The sequence below is a fragment of the Triturus cristatus genome, chromosome 4_1, assembly GCF_964204655.1.
Source record: "Triturus cristatus chromosome 4_1, aTriCri1.1, whole genome shotgun sequence".
In the NCBI taxonomy this organism is placed as follows: Eukaryota; Metazoa; Chordata; class Amphibia; order Caudata; family Salamandridae; genus Triturus; species Triturus cristatus.
The window spans coordinates 459,871,300-459,891,401 of record NC_140585.1 but is presented as its reverse complement, the minus strand read 5'-3'; positions in this window follow the sequence as shown (position 1 = coordinate 459,891,401).

Below are 20,102 nucleotides of genomic sequence, written 5' to 3'. Positions count from 1 at the left end.
CTACTAAGGGTGTGAGCAGGGGTTATTTTAGGAGTGTATCCCCCTTACCCTGACTAGAAGCAAGGGCCCCTATTTGGAAAAATGTACCTACCTCTGCCAACTAGAGACCCCCATTTCTAACCAATACCAAATGTAAGTGATCTTGGTACTTACTTAAATAATGGCAAGCTGACACAAATGCATGCTCTTTTAGATTAATGAAAACTCAAAAAATACATGCTGAAAGGAAATTGGAAAAAGTAATTGCAAGAATTAAAGACTTGGAACAAGAACTGGAGAAACATGTAGTAAATAAAGAAATCAATCAAGCCTTGGCAGCAATGGAGAATAAAATCATTAAACATGAAATGAAAGTGGAGAAGAGAGTAAGAAAAACAAATTCAACAGGGATCGAATAGATTACGTCAGTGGGTGAATCTATACATTTGCCAGGAAATATGATGCCCTTAAAAATAGATTTGTGATTGACAAATTCACGGTCTATGAAACATCAGGAGCAGTGAATAGTTCGGACAGAAGTTCTGTAGATGAGGACTCTAACATCTACAATCTGGATTTTCCCAGGGAGATGCGTTTAGTCCAAATGACTAAGCGACAAAGAGGGAGATGAAGAGGAAGAGGGACCAATCTGGGGAGGGGCAAGGCAAGTCAAAAACAGAAGGCGCAGAGGATGAAGAAAAACCCAAGCAAGGAAGAGGATAGAAAAAACAAAATTAAAAAAGAAACTAATAACAGAAAACCTGATAATCTATATCTCATCCAAAACTCTCAGCTTGATTCAAACAAAGTTGTTGAATAAAGGACTTTCCCTCTGCCCGGACATTGACATTAATTTACCAAATCTATGCATTGATCTGTATAAATTCTGTCACAGTTAAAATTAAGAAAGCATTTTGAAAGTCATCCAGCAATTGACAGGATAACATCAATAATTACTGCAGAAACGTCAACAATAACTTTAGAAAATTTACCAACTTTAAAAACACCTGCGTCTCTAGAGAAGGAACCAGAAATGGACACTGAAGTTGTAAGACAATCTCTCATATCAGACATAGACTTTTGCAATTATATGGGTCCTACCACATGGACGGTTTGAGGCAGTGGACTAAAAATGCAATCAACTTTTTGTCTGCAATTACCCACTGGTAACAAAATCGATCTCTTCCAAGAAATCATGATAGAAGACATCAATCATTTAATAAAAAAAAAATCCACAAATGAAAGAATCTAAGAAAAAATCCAAGAATTAAACTCAAGGAGAATACATATCCATGAGAGAACTAAAAGAACATTCTGATATCATCATAAAAGCTTCAGACAAGGGTGGCAACATCGTTGTTCACGATTATGTGGATTATCTAATGGAAGCCAAAAGGCAACTAGGGAATGCTGCACATTATGAATACCTCAAAGTTAATCCTATGGAAACTAGTACCCAGGAGTACCATCTAAAGTTGCAGAAATAGAAAGATCTGGAATTGATTGACTTTGAAGAACAGTTGTAAGGTTGCTGCTGCTGCCTTTTAATTGCATCTATTCTTTTAACTTTTACTTTTAAAATTACATTTGTCTGCTATGTTGGCACATTACCAGGTTTATTTGCACATCTCTGGCTGTGCTCTTCTTATTGATGTGATTCCTGCCCTGTTCTGTTGTGGCTGTAGTGCCATTTGCTCGGAGAACGTTAGAGACCTGTGATGCCATTTCTGGAAATTTCCGGCTCATGGCTTAATTTCCGGGTGGTGTGCGGTCTAGTCTTTCACCGCAACCACCGCCTTATTCTCATGCCTAAGTGGACGCGCAGCGGGAAGCAGTAAGGTTGCTGATGCTGCCTTGTTCAAATCCCTTATAGTGTGGCTCAGTTTAAAACGCTGCTATTTTAATTGCATCTATTCTTTTAACTTTTAGACTCTTACTTTTTAACTTTACATTTATCTGCTCTACTTGCACATTACCAGCTTTATTTGCACATCTCTGGCTGTGCTCTTCTTACTGATCGTCCTGGCTGTACTGCCATTTGTGTGAAAGGTGTTGGAGACCTGTGATGCCACTTTCGGGCCCTTCCGGCCTGCAGCTACATTTCCGGGTGGTGTGCAGTCTAGTCTTTCACCGCAACCACCTCCACATCTGGCCAGCCCTAGGGTCCAGAAACCCTTGTCCTACACATTCAGCTCCCTGGCTCTGTACAAGCTAAGGCCTACTCCTAATGTGCAGTGCAGGTCTTTAATTCTGATACCCTTCCTTTTCATTGCTCGTGCTGCCAGTTTTGAATGCACTCCTATCTTCCTGCCTAAAACTACTTATGATCTTCAGGATAAAGTGGATGCACCTCGGCCACCTTCCATTGCTTGGGCTGACTCTCTTTTGCCCAATGAACTCAAATGTTTTAGTTTGAACTGCCGCTCTCTAACTAAACATCACCTCTATTTATTTAATATTCTTGTTGACACCAACCTAGATCCAGTTTCCTTAACAGAAATCTGGCTTCATGACGGGTCCTTACCGGATATTATCTAAGCACTTCTTGACAATTTTGCCCTGCTGGGTATAAATAGACCCCACAAAGCAGGCGTAGGTATCACCATTATTTTAAAAAAGATTTATAAATGTAAAATTGAGGACCTTCAGATTACTGATTGCGAAGCCTTGCTTTTTTCCATCTGTCTCTCTCCCAAATTTACCTTCTTGTGTGCACTTATTTATCATCCCCCTGGGCCTTCCAACAATTGGTGTTCAGCTCTTGCTGACTCTTTGCCACCCCCATATTCTGTGGGTAGACAATTTCTCTGTGCTTGGTGACCTCAACTTCCATCTTGAGGACTCCAACAATAAGCCAGCAGTGGCACTCATAGAGGACTTGAACACTCTTAATCTCGTGATTCTCAATTTCTCACCCACTCACAGTGCGGGGAACCTTTTGGAACCCATCTTTTCTAACCTGACAACTTTATCCAACACATCACCCATTCAACTCTGCTTGACAGGTCACTTTGCAGTACCTTTCACTATTACGCTTTCCACTTCCCTCACTCGGTCTGCCTCGCTTTCCAAATCCAGGAATTGGTCTAAACTTGATGTGATGGTGCTCAATAAACTACTTCTTATGAAAAGTCCTACCCTTATATCCCTAACTGACCCAGACCAAATCTCCTTGCATCAATGGCCTATGGAGGCTATCGACTCAACCCTTCCACTTTCATCTAAACCGCAAAGCAGAATGCATCTTCCCGCACCCTGGTTTACTGAATACATGACAGCATTGAAGAAATACCATGCCCTTTGTAGATCTGCTCAAGTGACACTTCACGGAGAAGATTACTAACTAACCAACACTGCCAGAAAACATTGTTTAAAGTCGTGAACAAGCTCTCTGCAGCACTTTCCTACCACCCCCTTCTCTTTCTCAACAATAGTCGAGCCCATCCACCATCAACTTGACAAGGACGACTCTCAACAAGGGAACTTAAGAATGCCAGCAACTCAAACTGACAGACACTGTGATACATCCCTTCTGGTTATTCTGTCTGAGGAACCTCTCCAAATTTAGGCATGGTCCTCTTTGGACTCGCTACATTGCAATTGCTAGTGGCATCCATCAAGTCCTGTTCCCCATTTGACCTCCTTCCTCCCTCTAAACTTAGACTCTTGAACAATTCTGTCCTTACGGTGATTCTCAACCTCCTCAACACTTCCTTATGCACAGGGCATGTACCTCAGAGTTGGAAACATGCTCTTGTCCTCAGGGATCTATTTTGAGTCCATTGCTCTTCAATATCTACATTGGGACTTTGGCAGACGTTGCTGAGAAGTTGGGACTTACCATCTTTTCATATACTGGTGATACCCAGATTGTTTTCTCATTATCAGGCACCCAGCATTAATATCCTTCCCTACTCTAGCTCGGCCTGAGAAATGTCTCGCTTTGGATGACCAGAATGCACTCAAGCTGCATGGCAATAAAACCGAGGTCCTGGTTCTGGGAAACAACTCCAGAATTTTGCGGAGCTAACCACTTGCCGAATGCTCTGGGATCATTACCTGCTCCGGTCTCTAAGGTTAAGAATCTTGGCTTTTTTATTGATAACATCCTCTCCCTCAAGCCTCAAGTGTCCAGGATCACAGCCACCTGCTTCTCTGTTCTCAAATGGCTAAAAAAGATTCTTTGGCTTATTCCACCGGCTGTCCAGAAAATGGTGATGCAGGCGTTGGTGACTTCCTGACTGGACTAAGGTAATGTTCTATGCCTGGGTGCCGACAAATCCTCGACCCATCGCCTGTAGATCATCCAGCATGCAGATGCTTACCTTCTTTTTCTGCTGCCAATACATGCCTCTGTCTTGCTGCTGCTCCACAAACTATACTGGCCCAGGGTGAACAAGCATATCGAGTCAAGGCCTTATACTGTACCTTACAGGCCAAACTTGGCTTGGCCCCTTGTTACATCCAAAGCTTGGTGAAACCTTATGTGCCTACTTGGCAGATGAGATCATTCAGCCTATCACTGTTTACCGTGCCCAGGTTCTGCCTTGCTCGCATGAAAGGCTGCTTGTTTTCTTACCGGGGCCCAAAACTATGGAACTCTCTTGCAGCTGAACTTAGGAACTGCCACTCTTTGCTTGCCTCCCGCAAGAACTTGAAGACCTCCCGTTTTAGTTGCCAAGCCTGCTCCCTTTTCTTGGGGCTGTTGCTCAACAGCTTTGTGGCGCTCTGCCTGCTGTCCTGTTCAGTGCCAGGAGACCCTGTTGGGCAGCTGCATGCTTTATAAATCAATAATAAATAACATAACTAAAAAAGAATATATGTTTTAGAAAGTTAAACATTCCATTGTCCCGACAATATATTTTCTTCCTAAATTGCATGTCATTAATAAAACCACCAGGCAAACGGATTGTTAGTTCGTAGGCTCAATCCTGGAGAAAACATCTGGGTTCATTGACATCTGTTAATGAATTATGTCACTTCTCTATCTTCCTATTTATGTGACACCACAGACTTCCTCAATAAAATGAGGGACATCCCATCGAAATAAAATTGTGTAATTGCAACCATTGATATCACATAACTGTACATATCAATTCTACATGACGATGACATATTAGTTGTAAAGCATTTCCCCTGAACGAGATCCATCAGTTTTCCAGAGCATTCAGAAATGTTACTTAACATACTAACATTTTGTTTAACTCACAATGTTTTTCTTTTTAATGGAGAATATTTTTTACAAAAGCAGGGGACTGCCATGGGAACCTCTTTTGCCCTTACTTATGCCAATTTCCTTATGAGATTTTGGGAGGCGGACGTTATGTGGAAGGAAGACAATCAAGCGATACATGAACATATTGGCATATGAACGAGATTTATGATTTAGCGATGATCTTTTTGTGATATGAGAAGGAGCCACTAGTAAGTTGGAGGAATTTGTGAGTTCTCTTGATAATACTACAACCTCTCCTTTACATCTACAATCAGCAAGGATTCTGTCACCTTCCTAGATGTGGAAGTTTTTATAAAAAAATATGCAACTATGTACTAAGATTCATCGGTAACCAACTTCATATAACAGTAACCTCCATGAAAACAGCAGCCATCCCAAAAACTTAAAGCAGTGAATTCCATATGGAGAAATGTTAAGAGCTAAAAGGAATTGCTCAGAAACAAGTGATATGGAAGAACAGCTATGGAGGTGGTAGTACGTGCAAAAGAAAAAGTCACGAAATGACCAAGAGAGGAATTGATAACTTATCGTGTAGAAAACTCGAAAAAAGAAGAAAATAATAATATTATTATGGATTTTAATAAGTGAAATAAAAAACTGAGAGAAATTTTTTATTGGAATTGGAGAATTCTCATATTGGATGAAACACTGGAGGTTATACTAACAAACCAGCCAAGGATAACGTATAGAGAGGTTGCCTCTCTGGGGGATATACACACACAATGTCATCTCTCCGTAAAGAAACCATCCATTTGAACCTGGACTTTGGAAATGCTCCAGATGTCAAGCATGCAAACATGGGAGAAATACATCATCTTCTAAACTCTGAAATGGAAAGTTTGAAAAGGTCAAACACATCACTTGTGAATCAGAATTTGTAGTATATGTGTTAGAATGTCCATTTGGGAAACAGCATGTAGGGAGCACAATTAACAAATTGGAAGTTCAGAATCCTACAGCATCTAAGTGCAATGAAGAATTGTGACTTCTCCTATCCAATTGAGAAATACTTCTTGGAACACCATGAGAGCAATAATCAACAGTTTTGATACTTGGGAATAAAACACATCAGATAAGCAGAACGATGAGGTGATAGAACTTTATCCCTAAGACAATTGGAATCACATCTAAATATAGCGCTAGGAACTGAAATCCCGCATGGGCATAACCAGGATGCTGAGTTACACATGCATCTGGGATAACAAGGACATTACATGATATAACCTCTGATGGCTTTTTCATGATTGATCAGTGATTTTACACGATTGGCTATTATGTTCAAGATTTTTCATTCTTTTTCTCCTCCATGTTTCCTTTCCTTCCCATGCATCCAGGAGCTTTCCCTCCCAAATGTCTTTCCATAGTACGTCTTAGCGATATCAAGTGAGGCGAGAAGAAGGAAAACACTCTAATCCTAGATTAGTAAAGAATATGAGGAACCATAGGATTAAATATATGTGGGCTGACAGGATTTCTTTATATTAAATTGTACCTTATTCAAGACATTTTATAGATTGAAAACATAATTTACAGCAGGGCACTTGCACTTTTTAGAAAACTCTCAGTTGGTGATGAGCCCTTTAGATATGTCAAATATAATCAGTCAAAACAGATAACAAAATCTGAGGAGGTATTTTATGATTGATGATAGGTGATTACACAATGCACTTTTTGCAAACTGATATTTATATGTTATTTAAACTGATTGAATGTACATTGGGGGTGTATATTCTGATCATATCTGAAAGTTGAGATGTATAAAGGCAACAGATACAAACATTTCCCCCACCCCTAATCTTTTCTTCTTGGATGTGAGAGGATAGGAAAAATAATGCACAACATACTTTACATGGAAATTTGTGTTGGAATTACACTTATATGGAAAGATTTATATAAAATGAGCCCTGCAAGCACATTATAAAATTATATATCATCAACCTTTGTTTTTAAGAGACTAACATCTTTATCACATGAAATAAAATATATCTGACATTTTATGTATATATTATATATGATATACGTTTTATCACACTTTTTTGAAGCACTTGCACTTTAAAGCTGAATTAAGGCCCAGCCTCCTTTGAAATTGCATATATTTCCTTAAAATACATTTATGTTTAATCTTGGATTCACTTTGAAACATATATGGAATTTTGACCATAAAGTGATGTATTGTACTTTGCAGGGATGAAAAATTACGATCATGAATTACTAGAAAGCAAAATGAAGACTTGCAGTTCAGCTGTTTTTGTATAATAAACAGAAATGAGGGATTATAGCACGAGAGCACTTTAAATGATGTTCTAAACAATAGGGCTCTATGGTCCAGTAAGTAGAAGGATGGGGGCTGAAACGCTTAAACTGTTTGTCTATTTTTTCACTAAGGTGTTAAAATCAAATGAATAAAGAAGAAGTTGAAAACATACTGGAATCTGCAGTGCCGTGTGTCCTCGTCTAACTAGTAAGATGGAGACGGAGTGAAGCATATATACTGAAAAAAAGGGTTAAAGAGATGTTATAGTTTGGTGAAAAGGTCATTTGCATTGTTTTAAACTGAAGAAAACCACTGAAATTCACCAGTCGATGTTATCTAAGTAACTATATCTTGGGCCCACTATGACTTACACATATAACTACACAGTGGTATCTGCCACTGTGTAATATATTATTCACTACTATATAAATTAACTATATATATATCACACAGTGACAGCCTGTGGCCATGCATGCCATGCACTGCAAAACCCAAAAGTAAAAGTGGAATTATACACAACTAAGGTAGTAAGATTTTGACAAGTAAACAAAAAATCCGAAGAAAAAAAGGTCTTCTAATAATAAAAAAACGAATGTTTAAAAACCAAAGAACCACTGAAATTCACCTGTTATATGTAATTGACATAAGTATAACTTGCACCGCCTTAGATTTCAGTTATCATCAGAGATGCAATATTTGAGGTCATAACAGTGCTTTTTATTCCCCGCAGCAATAGATATCGCTATTTTTAAACCTTATTTTCTTGAAAACCGCTGAAGAGATTAACACCAAATCAGAAAAAACATGCTTTCTGGATCAATATCTAAATTTCTGCAAAACTGGGTATAATTCTCTATAGTAGTTTCTTCTGTATCTTTGTATATTTTCCTTTTGAGAATTGCATGGGGAAAACAGTGGTTTTGGACCCCCCTTTTTCGTGACCCCCGCTTGGCGGATAACCTTGAAACTTTCCACAAAGGAGCCTAAGAAGATGAAATTTATAGGGAAAGTTTTGTAAAGATTCGACAAGTTGAGCCACAGTTATTAGCCACATGTATCAACATTTGGAAATGCGATTTTCAGTGAATCACAATTAGGTAATTGCTATTTCAAATGTATGAAACTCCAAGAGTTTTGTTTAGCAATTTGTAGGTACTCGCAAATTGACCTACCTCATTAATATTAATGAGGCAGGTCGCAAGTTGCGCCTCTCCTAGGAATCGCTCAAATCACGGGGATGGTTGGCTGCTGGGGTCAGCAGCTCACCATGCCCATGATTGCTTGTAAATAAAGCAATCAGTTAAAAAAAAAAATCCAGCCCATTTTACTGAAAGAAAAACAGGTTGTGTTTAAAAGACAAAAATGAAAAGTTTTCTTTACATTTGTTAAAAGCAGGCGGTGGTCCATCGGAACCACTGCCTGCGCTTAAAAAACCTTTTTGCCACCATTCCCAAAGGGGAAAGGGTCCCTTTGGGGAACTTCCTTCCCATTTGCAAATGGGTTACTACCAATTTGAAGTTGGTGGTAAATTGCAAATGTTTTGTGACTGCAATCACAGTCACAAAACATTCATACATACAGCTGCAAATCTCTATTTGTAAGAGACGCCCTAAGCACGCCCCTTCCATATACCGAATAGCTAGCCCATTTTGCGATTCGGTAATAGGTTTCTCAATCATAAAATAGGGTTTGATACATGTAAAATTCCTTTTTTGGATTCACTAATGGGTCGAATGCAGAATCGGCCCATTTGTGAACGCAAAAAAGGCTTAACAAGGTTCACAAACGGGACGATTTGCATAATCGGCTCGTTTGCTTATGCAAAATTGTTTGATACATGTGGGCCTACATTTTTCCTATGGAAACTTTGACTTACACATAACCCCATAGTGGCTACTGTAGCTACTATATATTTTCAAGGTAAACAAAGTGTATGCATTTATTTTAAAAGAAAAAATAATATTTAAATATTATTTCAAATGAGTTGCTGCCAGCCTCCATTTTTTCTATGGGAATGTGTTGGAGGAGATGTGTATGGCCATTTGTGGTGCTGGATTTACTCCATGTCAGAGCTGGAGTAAATTTAGTAGGGGTGGACGGTGAACTCTGCAAAGCACGCAGAACTGAGTTTTTCCTCTCACGTGGCTCACCAATATTAAGTTGAGGAGCGAGGAAAATTATACCACTTCCAGACCACCTCCCGGTGAGATTCTTCAATGCAGCCAGTCACAGCTGGTTGCTAACGCTTTTGTTGAGAAACCTGCAGCTCACTTTGAGGAAGCTGACACTCGAGTAGAAGATGTATTCGACTGGCAGAAAGATGCAGCGCCCTGTGTATGGGACAATATGCGCTGATTTTACAGCACAGGACAAATTCCTGGTGCTAAAAATCAGCTCAAGCAGCGCAACTTACTGCACTCCACCGGTGGCGAAACTCCACAGAGCGTGGCAGAGTTTTTTGGGCATTTCTTGAAGTTCCCCATAGCAGATCTCCATGAACTCAGTTCAACTGTTTTGGAAACTTTTAAACTGCAGTAACTGTAGAAGTGCAGTTTATGAACAATGGGCTTACTCTTGTGTGGGTTTTATTTTGCATGTCCAAACCTAAACAACTCCTTACATCTCCCTAAACTCCTACCATCGAGGGGTAAGTATTTACCACTTTCTAGCAACTCTTTGTTCATCTAACATTTAGTACTAAAAGGTAGAACAGAGATCATCGCACTCATAGTGGAGATATTCGGACAGCAAAAACAGGAAAAGCAGACATCTCCACGTAGGTTTGAGAATTGTATTTTGTAGTATGTGGTTATAACAACTTCAGTACTTCTAAGTGCAAAAGAAATTGCAGTTTATGGATAGGTCTTGAGTTAAATTTAAATCTACCTGCAGCATGTTCAGTTGCTTGTTCATAGGCTCTCTCTTCCATGGAAGCCAGGACCATCTTTGAGAGAATAACTCCTTCCACACCACACACCCATTGTGTCTACAGTTCAACCACCCAAGCTTGGTCGTATGTGTATGTTTTTAGTGAAAACTTAGTGCTGGGTTGAGAAAATGACCAGACATATAGGGGTGGAGAAGCAATCTGCAAAAGTAGCAGTGGGGAAGGAGGAAGACAGTCTTTCACCGTCACCACTAACCTTCACCAGGCACCTTCTCTGCCAGCCCACCAGAATCTCCACCCATCTTTGCTGGTGCTCTGAGACAGCACAGTAGCACAACTCCCAGCCAAACTCCCACGCACACCCGAAAAGCAACAAATGTCTGACCAGTAAGTCTGCAGAGCCAGTGACATCAGACGGTGTCAGATTGTGTCCTGGAAGGTGAAAGAAGTTTGAGGACCGAAGACCAGCATTACCTTGTTAAGCACCTTTCAGAAAGGCTTTATGACAAATCAATAAAATGAAAAAAGAAAATGAAGAGCATTAAGTGGCTGTAATCCTCAGAAACATTTCTCTCTTTCTTTTTGTCATTATGCGTTCCTGCTTGAGCATGCGCACAAACACATTCAAGTATTCATTATTGTGTTTCCCTCCATTGAATCTCATATCTCTAAATTGCAAGCATGTGCCTCTAACTGATGTGATTTGTTTGCATTAACACTGACATCCAATTAATATTTCTAAAACAATATCATAAAATGTGTGAGCAGATGAGTAGTTGAAATCCTTCTGAGAAAGTGATCCATATATAGTTGAGTATGCCTTTGGCTTCCTATTACTTCACAAAGGGGTTAGTAGACATATTTGTGAACCTAGCAGTGACAGATTCAATGAAGTGCCCAGTCAGACACCTAAGCGGGATCTTGCTATTGCCACCAAGGCTTTTCAAAACCATGTTCATGCATGTGAGTATGAGAGCATCCACAAGCAAATTCCATGCCTGCATAGTAATAGACAGCTTCTCCCACCACCAGGATTCTCTGCTTGTAAGATACTGCAATAAGTTAGTCCCTTCATTCATGTATATTCATCTGAAACACTTAAGGCCTCATTTGGGGCATTTTGGAATAGAGCAGTGCAGCAAGGCACCTTGTTTTGCTGCCCTATGCCAAAGTGAACGGACAGGAATGCACCAAATTTAAGCGCTACAGTGAACTCCTGTCCTTTCTGCCTGGGCAGGTGTCCCTTTGGCAGCGTAGCGCCAATGTAGGCAATCTTGCACCATGGTGCAAGGTGCAAGGATGCCTTCATTGCAGGCAAGATTGTTTGTGTGCAGGGAGAGGCAACTACCTACACACAAATCCTAATAGGCGTTTTCCTCTTCCTATTTGAGCTGCAGAATGTAGAAAGAGAATAGAAAGAGGAAAAAAACGAGAAGAAATAAACATATTTCTCCTCATTAGGCCTCACCTCGAGAGCTTTATGGATTTGGTGCTTTCCAGGGTTACATCACTTTGTAAACCTGTGGGCGGTGTCAAATTCCATGGGTGTTGCATGACCACCCCAGCCCAACACCCATGGAATGCCACCAGGGTGCAGAGTAGTTGCCGTATTGATTTGTGCTGCATCGCCTTACTCAAGATTTATGAGGCTACTCAAAGCCATGCAGGGTCGCTTTGCGTAGCTTCATAACTCTTCAGGAGAGACTTATCGTCATGCATCTACCACTTTACGTGGTTCAAAAGTGACGCAGGGATTTCATAAATAAGCCCCTTAAAGACCAATGTAGAATGGAATGTAGAGCTTTACTAAAACCCAAAATGAAATACGAGCGATTTTACTTAAACATGACTCTGGAAAAGAGAGCAGTCATGTGCCCACACAAATGCTATGATTAAGTAAATATCTACTTAACTTATCCTTGTATTATTCTTAGGTCGGATGGGCTGCACTCATGATCCTATGTTGGGGAGATTATGTGACATACGAGGGTTAACAATATGAAAAAAACAGCAACTCCCTGAAAAATGTGGAAGGCAAGGTCCACTATTAGTACATAAAAAACAAATACCTATCATTTACCTCAAAATTTCATGTCAATTGATAAAAAAGAGAGAAATAGGGTTTCCCATTGATGTAAATGGGAACAAACGTTATCATAAAAGACTAAGATTATCCTAGGTGAAATTTTAAATGTGCAGGAAATGTTGCATTTTTCATTGGGTGTTCTAAGCAGGATCTCTGAGTGCAGTTAGTGACTATGGCATGCATACCTGTCCCTGTAACTAAGGGGCATATTAGCAAGGGCAGTATCGCCGCTTTAGCGGCACTTTTTGCCGCTGAAGCAGTGATATTTTTATCACCCTATCAGCAAGCTGTCGCTAACAGCTGTTGGCAACAGCTTCATGGCGAAAGCGACCGTTTTGGGTGCCGCTGTGAATGTTAGCGATATTTATCGCTAATGACATGCAAAGTAGGCGTTAACAACCAAAAGTCTACAAAAACGGCCGCTAGCAATGAGGCCCCGGACCCGGTTAGCGATGACAAAAGTAGCGCTAACCGCATTTATCGCTGGAATTTTTACACCTGCTCAGAACACTCCTTACCTATCTACACAATGGGAGGTGGATTGTGGGGCTGAATCCACGAGGGCATATCAGCAAACATTCCCCTATCGCTGGCCTATTTGCGCTGGATTCCATGCGATGAACAGGCATTTTGCCACTATCGCTGGATTAATTATCGCATTGGAGATACGCGTTGCTAATAACGCGCTATCTTGGCGATAAAATCCAGCGATAGCTGGCAATAAAAAAATGTGCGCTAAGCGCGCTTTACGAAATTTATCGCAAAACATTGCTAATATGCCCCTAACACTTTAACTTCCACAACGGTTGTCATCAAAATGGTATGCTCAAGTCTTCAAGAAGCTTTCTTCTGGAATAATTCTCTCGTAATTCTCCTAAATTCCAGAGCTAGCAACGCTTCAGATTTGTAGTCACTTTGGTTTCCTATAGATCCCATCAAGGTACTATAGCAGAAAAAGTACCCGCAGTCCCTAGTTGTAGATCAGTACATGGATGTCCAGCTCTGGAAGCCAATTAAATACTGCTACGCTGTCCAAGGAGTCTGAAGATTATTTTTAATCCAAAACCACTATAGACTTTTAATGGTACTGCTTGTAATTTTAGTGAGGGCATCCTATTCCTGATGCTGCAAGTTTCAGTGCCAATCCAAACAGTTAACTAAGCTGTCTGCACCTTCCTCTACTGCAAAGTGACATTTTCTATCTCCTGAGAAATTAGGTTATTGACTTATTTTCACAAATATTACTCGTCCTCCCTTGCCCAGGATGCCATCAGAATACTTTCACCTCTGGTTAAAAGCTTTCTCCTCCTGTGTCAAAGTCATAATGAGGTTAGTGAATGAAGAGCGATGTGCTATTCACTGTGCTTGGAGCCGTGACTGGGTTTCTCCCTTCTGGAACAACACCTTTTCAATGTTGTTATTTAGAACATTGATGGGAATTCTATGAGTAAAACGCCAGTCAGGAAATTCCCAGAAGTGTCAAATAGCTGGGCATATTAAGCCCTTCCTCAACCAAGGATCATGTACTCACCTGCTTAACTGAAATACAGGAATATTGTTTAACTATTAAGAAAATATACTTTTAACCCCTTCAGTGCCCATGACGAGCTGGACTCGTCATGGGCCGCGGTGGCGCTGTGCCCATGACGAGTCCAGCTCGTCATAGACCCCGCCCGCTAATGCAACGGCCGGCACTGGGCGGGGAAAGGGGCGGGCACTGAAGGGGTTAAACAAAGATCTCATAAGTATTGAAGAATCGAATGGTTTTTAGACATGTCTAACCTTTCTAATAATGGTATAAGTGGGTGAAACGTACTGAGAATTAACTATTTCAATTTATTTTTACCAGGTACAGCCACAAACTCTGCTCTTCTAACCCAGTTGAGAAAGAAACTCTAGTGCACACATACCCAGGCAACAATAATGAATCTGTGTGGTCTGCTGTGAGAAATTGGTTTGTTATTAGTAATTAAGGGTAAACACCACACAACAAGGATCCCATACCAAGTTAGAAAAATATAACTTATTTTAATAATAAATCAAGACCAAACTGACAAAAATCCAATCAATAGGACTGGAGATATTCAAGTTTAGAGAATTAAAGATTTCAGTGAAAATTGCATAAAAAAGCAGAAAGCGCCAACAGTATATATCTGGTCATATGGGACTGGGACAAAGTCACAACTTCAGACTAAAGGCAATGGAGCATGGGCCAGCTATGGGGAACCAGTTAGGCCTGCTGAGCAAAGTACCTTAAATCCTGGTTTGCGGAGCATTGCAAGGATTTGCATCGAACACGAATTGTGCAAGGGAAGCGATACGTCGGTTCCAAGATGCGGTGAGACTGTGATATGAGGGCCTGTGTCATCATCAAGGAGTCAGTCAACAGGGCTTGTGATACAAAGCCCAACATCGAGAATGCAGCACACAATGGGAGCGATGCATAAGTTCCAAAGTGCTGAAGGCTGTGGTGTGAAGTTTGTCAGTGTCGTTGAGGCAACCATCGACAAGGGATGCAGGAGCCTGCTCCAAGGATGGGTCATGCAGTGGTGGTTCCATAGGCGTTGCGGGCAGTGGAGGCCGTGTGGGTCTTTGTGACAGGTCCAGAGCTGGACTGGGAGCTGAAACCGGCCCTGGTAAACTGCTCGGCCGCCCCCCCTGGAGGAAAGGGGGGAGCGGCCAAGCCGTTTGCTAGGGCCGATTTTGGCCGATTTTGTTACAGGGGACCCCCGGTAACTAAAACGCCACCCCAGGGGCCGTAAAAAGGCCTCACCCTAGCAGCCCACCGGGGAAACACCCGGTGCCCGCTACGGACAGTCCGGCCCTGGACAGGTCCAATCCACACAGCAGCAGAGATGCGTCAGTTTTGCTTGGGTGTGCGCCGGGCAGCAGGAGAGATTTGTCAGTTCAGAAGCTGGTAATGTACCCTAAGCCCACTTTCAGAGGTCCAGGACTGGGTTAGCACCACTTGCAGGGTTGACTCAGATGGTAGAATACAGGTGTAGATGCAAGGTTGTTAGAAGCATGTTATGTCTCTGAGGCTTCACATCAGGAGACAAGCCAACTAACCCTTGGAGTCCCTCTATGTTCTGGGTTCAAGAGATGCAGGTCCAGTCCTCCTCGTATGGGCAAGAGGGAAGCAGGCAGCTGGGCAACAGTTCCCTCAGAGCAGCAGTCCAGCAGAGTGGCAGTCCTTGAAGCAGCATAGTATCCACAGTTCCAGAAGTGGTGGTGTCTGCGGTCCAGTATTTATGCACAATTGTTTCTTTGAAGTGGTGTGAAGCTTCTAGAGGCTTAACTTTGAAGTTAACATGTGCTCTGCCCTCCTGTCCCTGACTCCAGACTAACTAAAGGGAGTATGCACCCCTTTGTGTGGAGACAGGACACAGACTATTCTTGTGTAAGTGAGTCTGGGCCCAGTTCCTCCATCCCATCCTGCCAGTTATGGCCCATCCAGTTACACCTTATCTCCCCATTTTGTGTGGCTGTCTAGGAGGAATACACAAAACCCACCTGTCACCCACACCCAGTCATGTGACTCAGAGACAGGTTGCAGACACCAAATGGCTAAGGCAAGAAAATACCAACTTTCTAAAAGTGGTATTTTCAGAATTGCAAGTTAAAATCACAAATAATGTCCAGTCAAGTTCGCAATAAATTAATCCTTGTTCAAACTTTGCTAGCTCTGCTGCGGGCAGAGAGTCTTTTCTTAGGAGACAAGACAATAAAGCATTTAAAAACACCTATAAATTAAATAAATAAGACACAATACATAATAAAATCCAATAACAACTTTTAACAATAGGGCATATTTTTATGTTTAAAATGACACCAAAAGGACAAAACTCCAATGTAGGGAATCAGAGATATGAATTTGTAAAGAATAAATACTTTGTAGTGCCTTAAAGTCAAAAGCACAAACTTGGGACATCTGGTTGTGCTTGACCATGACAAAGTCAAAGTTTTAGGTCAACCACGATAGAATGCAGGTCGGATACAGTGAGGGGTAGGGCGCAGTCAAAGTTTACCTTCTGACTTAGCCACTTTTTTGGAGCTTTTTCTGGAGGTTGAGTGAGTCTCCTCATCAGGCCGGTTTGAGAGTTGACAATGGCAGCTTGCTTCAGCATGAGGTCTGGGTGAATTCCTGGAGGTCTTGGAGCTCCTTAGCTTTCCATTAGATTAACTTGAATTTCAGGCCGTGGCCCGGTTCAGTGGTTTGACTCTCGATGACAGGCCGGTCAACTTATGAAGCCCTTTCACAAAAATTCTCCAAATGATTCCAAACTTCTGGATCTTCTTCCAGAAGGTGCTTTTGGGTTCCTGAAGGTTTCTGGAATCTCTGAGTTGCTCCTTGGGAAGTTAGGACTTCAACACCCACAATGCACCTGGCCAAATCCTTAAAAGTCAACTGAACGCTGTTCAGCTGGGTTCTTCTTGGGGTTACAGCAAACAAATGATGGACAGAATGCTGACAATGCAAACATTCTCCCCAAGTCAAAAGATCTGGGTTAAATCCATCATTCTTTTGCCCACTGCACCACCCCAGTTTGAACCCAGCCATATGCAAATCAGTCTTGACCCTGTGCCCCATGGGAACAGTCCAGACCAAACTGCCTGGCCTGGTCCTCCCTGGACCGGAAACAAGCATCCTGGGATCGGTTTCATGGTATGTCACCCTTCTTCAGCCAGGCTAGCTTGAATCCATTGGCACAGTGAGCAAGGGACCCACGTCTGGGCATACCCATCCCACTTAGGGCGGAAAGTGTGACAGCAAACAAATGATGGATGGAATACTGACAATGCAAACATTCTCCCCCAGTCAAAAGATCTGGGTTAAATCCACCGTTCTTTTGCCCACTACACCACCCCAGTTTGGACCCAGCCATATGCAAATCAGTATTGACCCTGTGCCCCATGGGAACAGTCCAGACCGAACTGCCAGGCCAGGTCCTCCCTGGACCGGAAACAAGCACCTTGGGACCGGTTTCAGGGTAAGTCACCCTTCATCAGCCAGGCTAGCTTGAATCCAGTGGCACAGTGAGCAAGGTTCCCACGTCTGGGCATACACATCCCACTTAAGGCGAAAAGTGTTATGGCAAACAGATGATAGACGGAATGCTGACAATGCAAAGATTCTCCCCCAGTCAAAAGATCTGTATTACATCCATTGTTCTTTTGCCCACTACACCACCCCAGTTTGGTCCCAGCCATATGCAAATCAGTCTTGACCCTGTGCCCCTTGGGAACAGTCCAGACCGAACTGCCAGGCCAGGTCCTCCCTGGATCAGAAACAAGCATCCTGGGACCGGTTTCAGGGTATGTCATCCTTCTTCAGCCGGGCTAGCTTGAATCCAGTGGCACAGTGAGCAAGGGACCCACGTCTGGGCATACCCATCCCACCTAGGGCGAAAAGTGTTACAGCAAACAAATGATGGATGGAATGCTGACAATGCAAACATTCTCCCCCAGTCAAAAGATCTGGGTTACATCCATTGTATATCATATGCAAATCAGTCTTGACCTTGTGCCCCATGGGAACAGGCCAGACCTAACTGCGTCAGTGCGTGAATATCTCTCTGAGTGCTTCGCTCCTGGCCCAGATCATCGAGGAGCAACTGTATGGGGCGTTGAGGGTGTTCCTGCCTGATCAAGTAAACCAGAAATCTCCCGGCCCTGTCTGCCGCAGAGTGAGAATGGGCGGAGTGCACCAAATAATTATGACACCTCAGTCACTCAAAAAGTGCCTCCCGTTCAGCGTGGGCAGCGACCAGGCGCCGCTGCTGATCCGGGCAGCTTACAACTTGCATCTCAAGTGGAAGCAGCCACTTCTCAATGCTGAATAATGACGTGTCGAGTTGTCTGCAAATACTCCAAGTCTGTCCCATACAATGGTCCCTAATTACTACTTTAAAGGCCTCCCACTCTGTTAGGACCGAATCCGTGGAAGCCTTATTGAGTGCAAAATAGCCAGGTGCATCACCAAGGGGTTATGGTCGGAATGCATCTGACCAAGGTAGTCAATGGACTGTATCAGAACAAGTAGGGCCGTGAATACAAGTATGCGATCGAGGCGTACATGCAGGTTAAGAACCGGGAAATAAGAAGAGTATACTCTGGAGTGCGGATGGCGTTCCCGCCAGATGTCTGAGAGTGCCAAATTGTCCATCCAGGATTTTAAGAGTTGCGTGTTGGAGGAGGCCGTAGTATGGGTGAGAGGGGAAAGGAACGGTCAAGTGAGACATCGAGCCCCCTAGGAGCCACAGGATCTCCCTCCACTGGAGCAGTATCTCCGAAAGGGCACTAAGAAAGGTGCCCTGCGTGACATTGTGCGCATATATGGAACCCAACAAGACTGGCTGGCCGTTCAGTTTGCCGCTCACTAAGACGTAGTGCCCCATTGGATCTGACAGGACCTCCTCTTCCTCCCACAGAACCCCTGCCTTGACCCATATCACCACCCCTCTAGCCATGGACGAATAGTTGGTGCTATATACCTGGTCCCGCCAACAACGACGTAGGGGGGTGGCCTCTACAGTTGTCAGCTGTGTCTCCTGTAATAGCGCCACACTCGTCATGTGCCGCTGTAGGTAAGCGTAGATGGCGTCCCGCTTGGAGGGTGTGTGAATGCCCCTGACATTCCAGGTTATTACATTAAGATTGGTCATCGGAACAACCGTAGTCAGTGGGCCCCGCCCAGGTACTGTGGCCCCCCCTGTGTTGTGAACTGTCCCAAGAAGGGAGTATGTAATGGCAGCAGGTCTGTGGGTGTGGCGACTCATGCAGGGGGGGAGAAAATAATAGTGTAGGTCTTTAAGATACCTTGAAACAGTAAAAGAGTGGATCCCAAACATGAGGAACGTTACAAGACTGCGGGGAGAAGTGCTAGTGGAACAGTACAAGGAAGGGGGGAGAGAGAGAGCAGGTATAGATGCAATCCCCCTCAGTTACCTTAGAATAAAATGAGTTAGGGCATCGAGAGTAAGACAGGAGAGGGCATAGCCCAGAATTACAACATTTTCTAAAGGAGTTTAACAGAAATAATGTCATTTGCAGTTTGGGGTGTGACAATTGGTAGTGTAGGGAAATCCGCATCAGTCAACCAGTCCGGCGTGGAGCCAGAGTTTCAAGACTTGGGCAAGGACCCAACGGAGCTGGCCAGAGATGGAGATCAGGCAGATTGAAGGGCTGCCACTGTCTGCAGGGCCCCCTGTCATTCCATTCTGATCTGATCGGGGGGAACAACCTTTACAACGCAACTTTTACAACGCACTACACTTACAACGCATTTTTTACAACGCAAAATCCATTACAACGCATTGCATTACAACGCATGACACTACAACGCATTTTTAAAAACTACCTTTACAGCGCATTCCATTACAACGCATACTACCTTTACAACGCATACCATTACAACGCATAATATTACACTACACTATCCAACACTTACCCTACTGTTGCACCCCCTGGAGTTAGAATAGTAATTTTTACCCCTATACTATCCAACACTTACCCTACTGTTGCACCCCCTGGAGTTAGAATGGTAATTTTTACCCCTATACTATCCAACACTTACCCTACTGTTGCACCCCCTGGAGTTAGAATAGTAATTTTTACCCCTATACTATCCAACACTTACCCTACTGTTGCACCCCCTGGA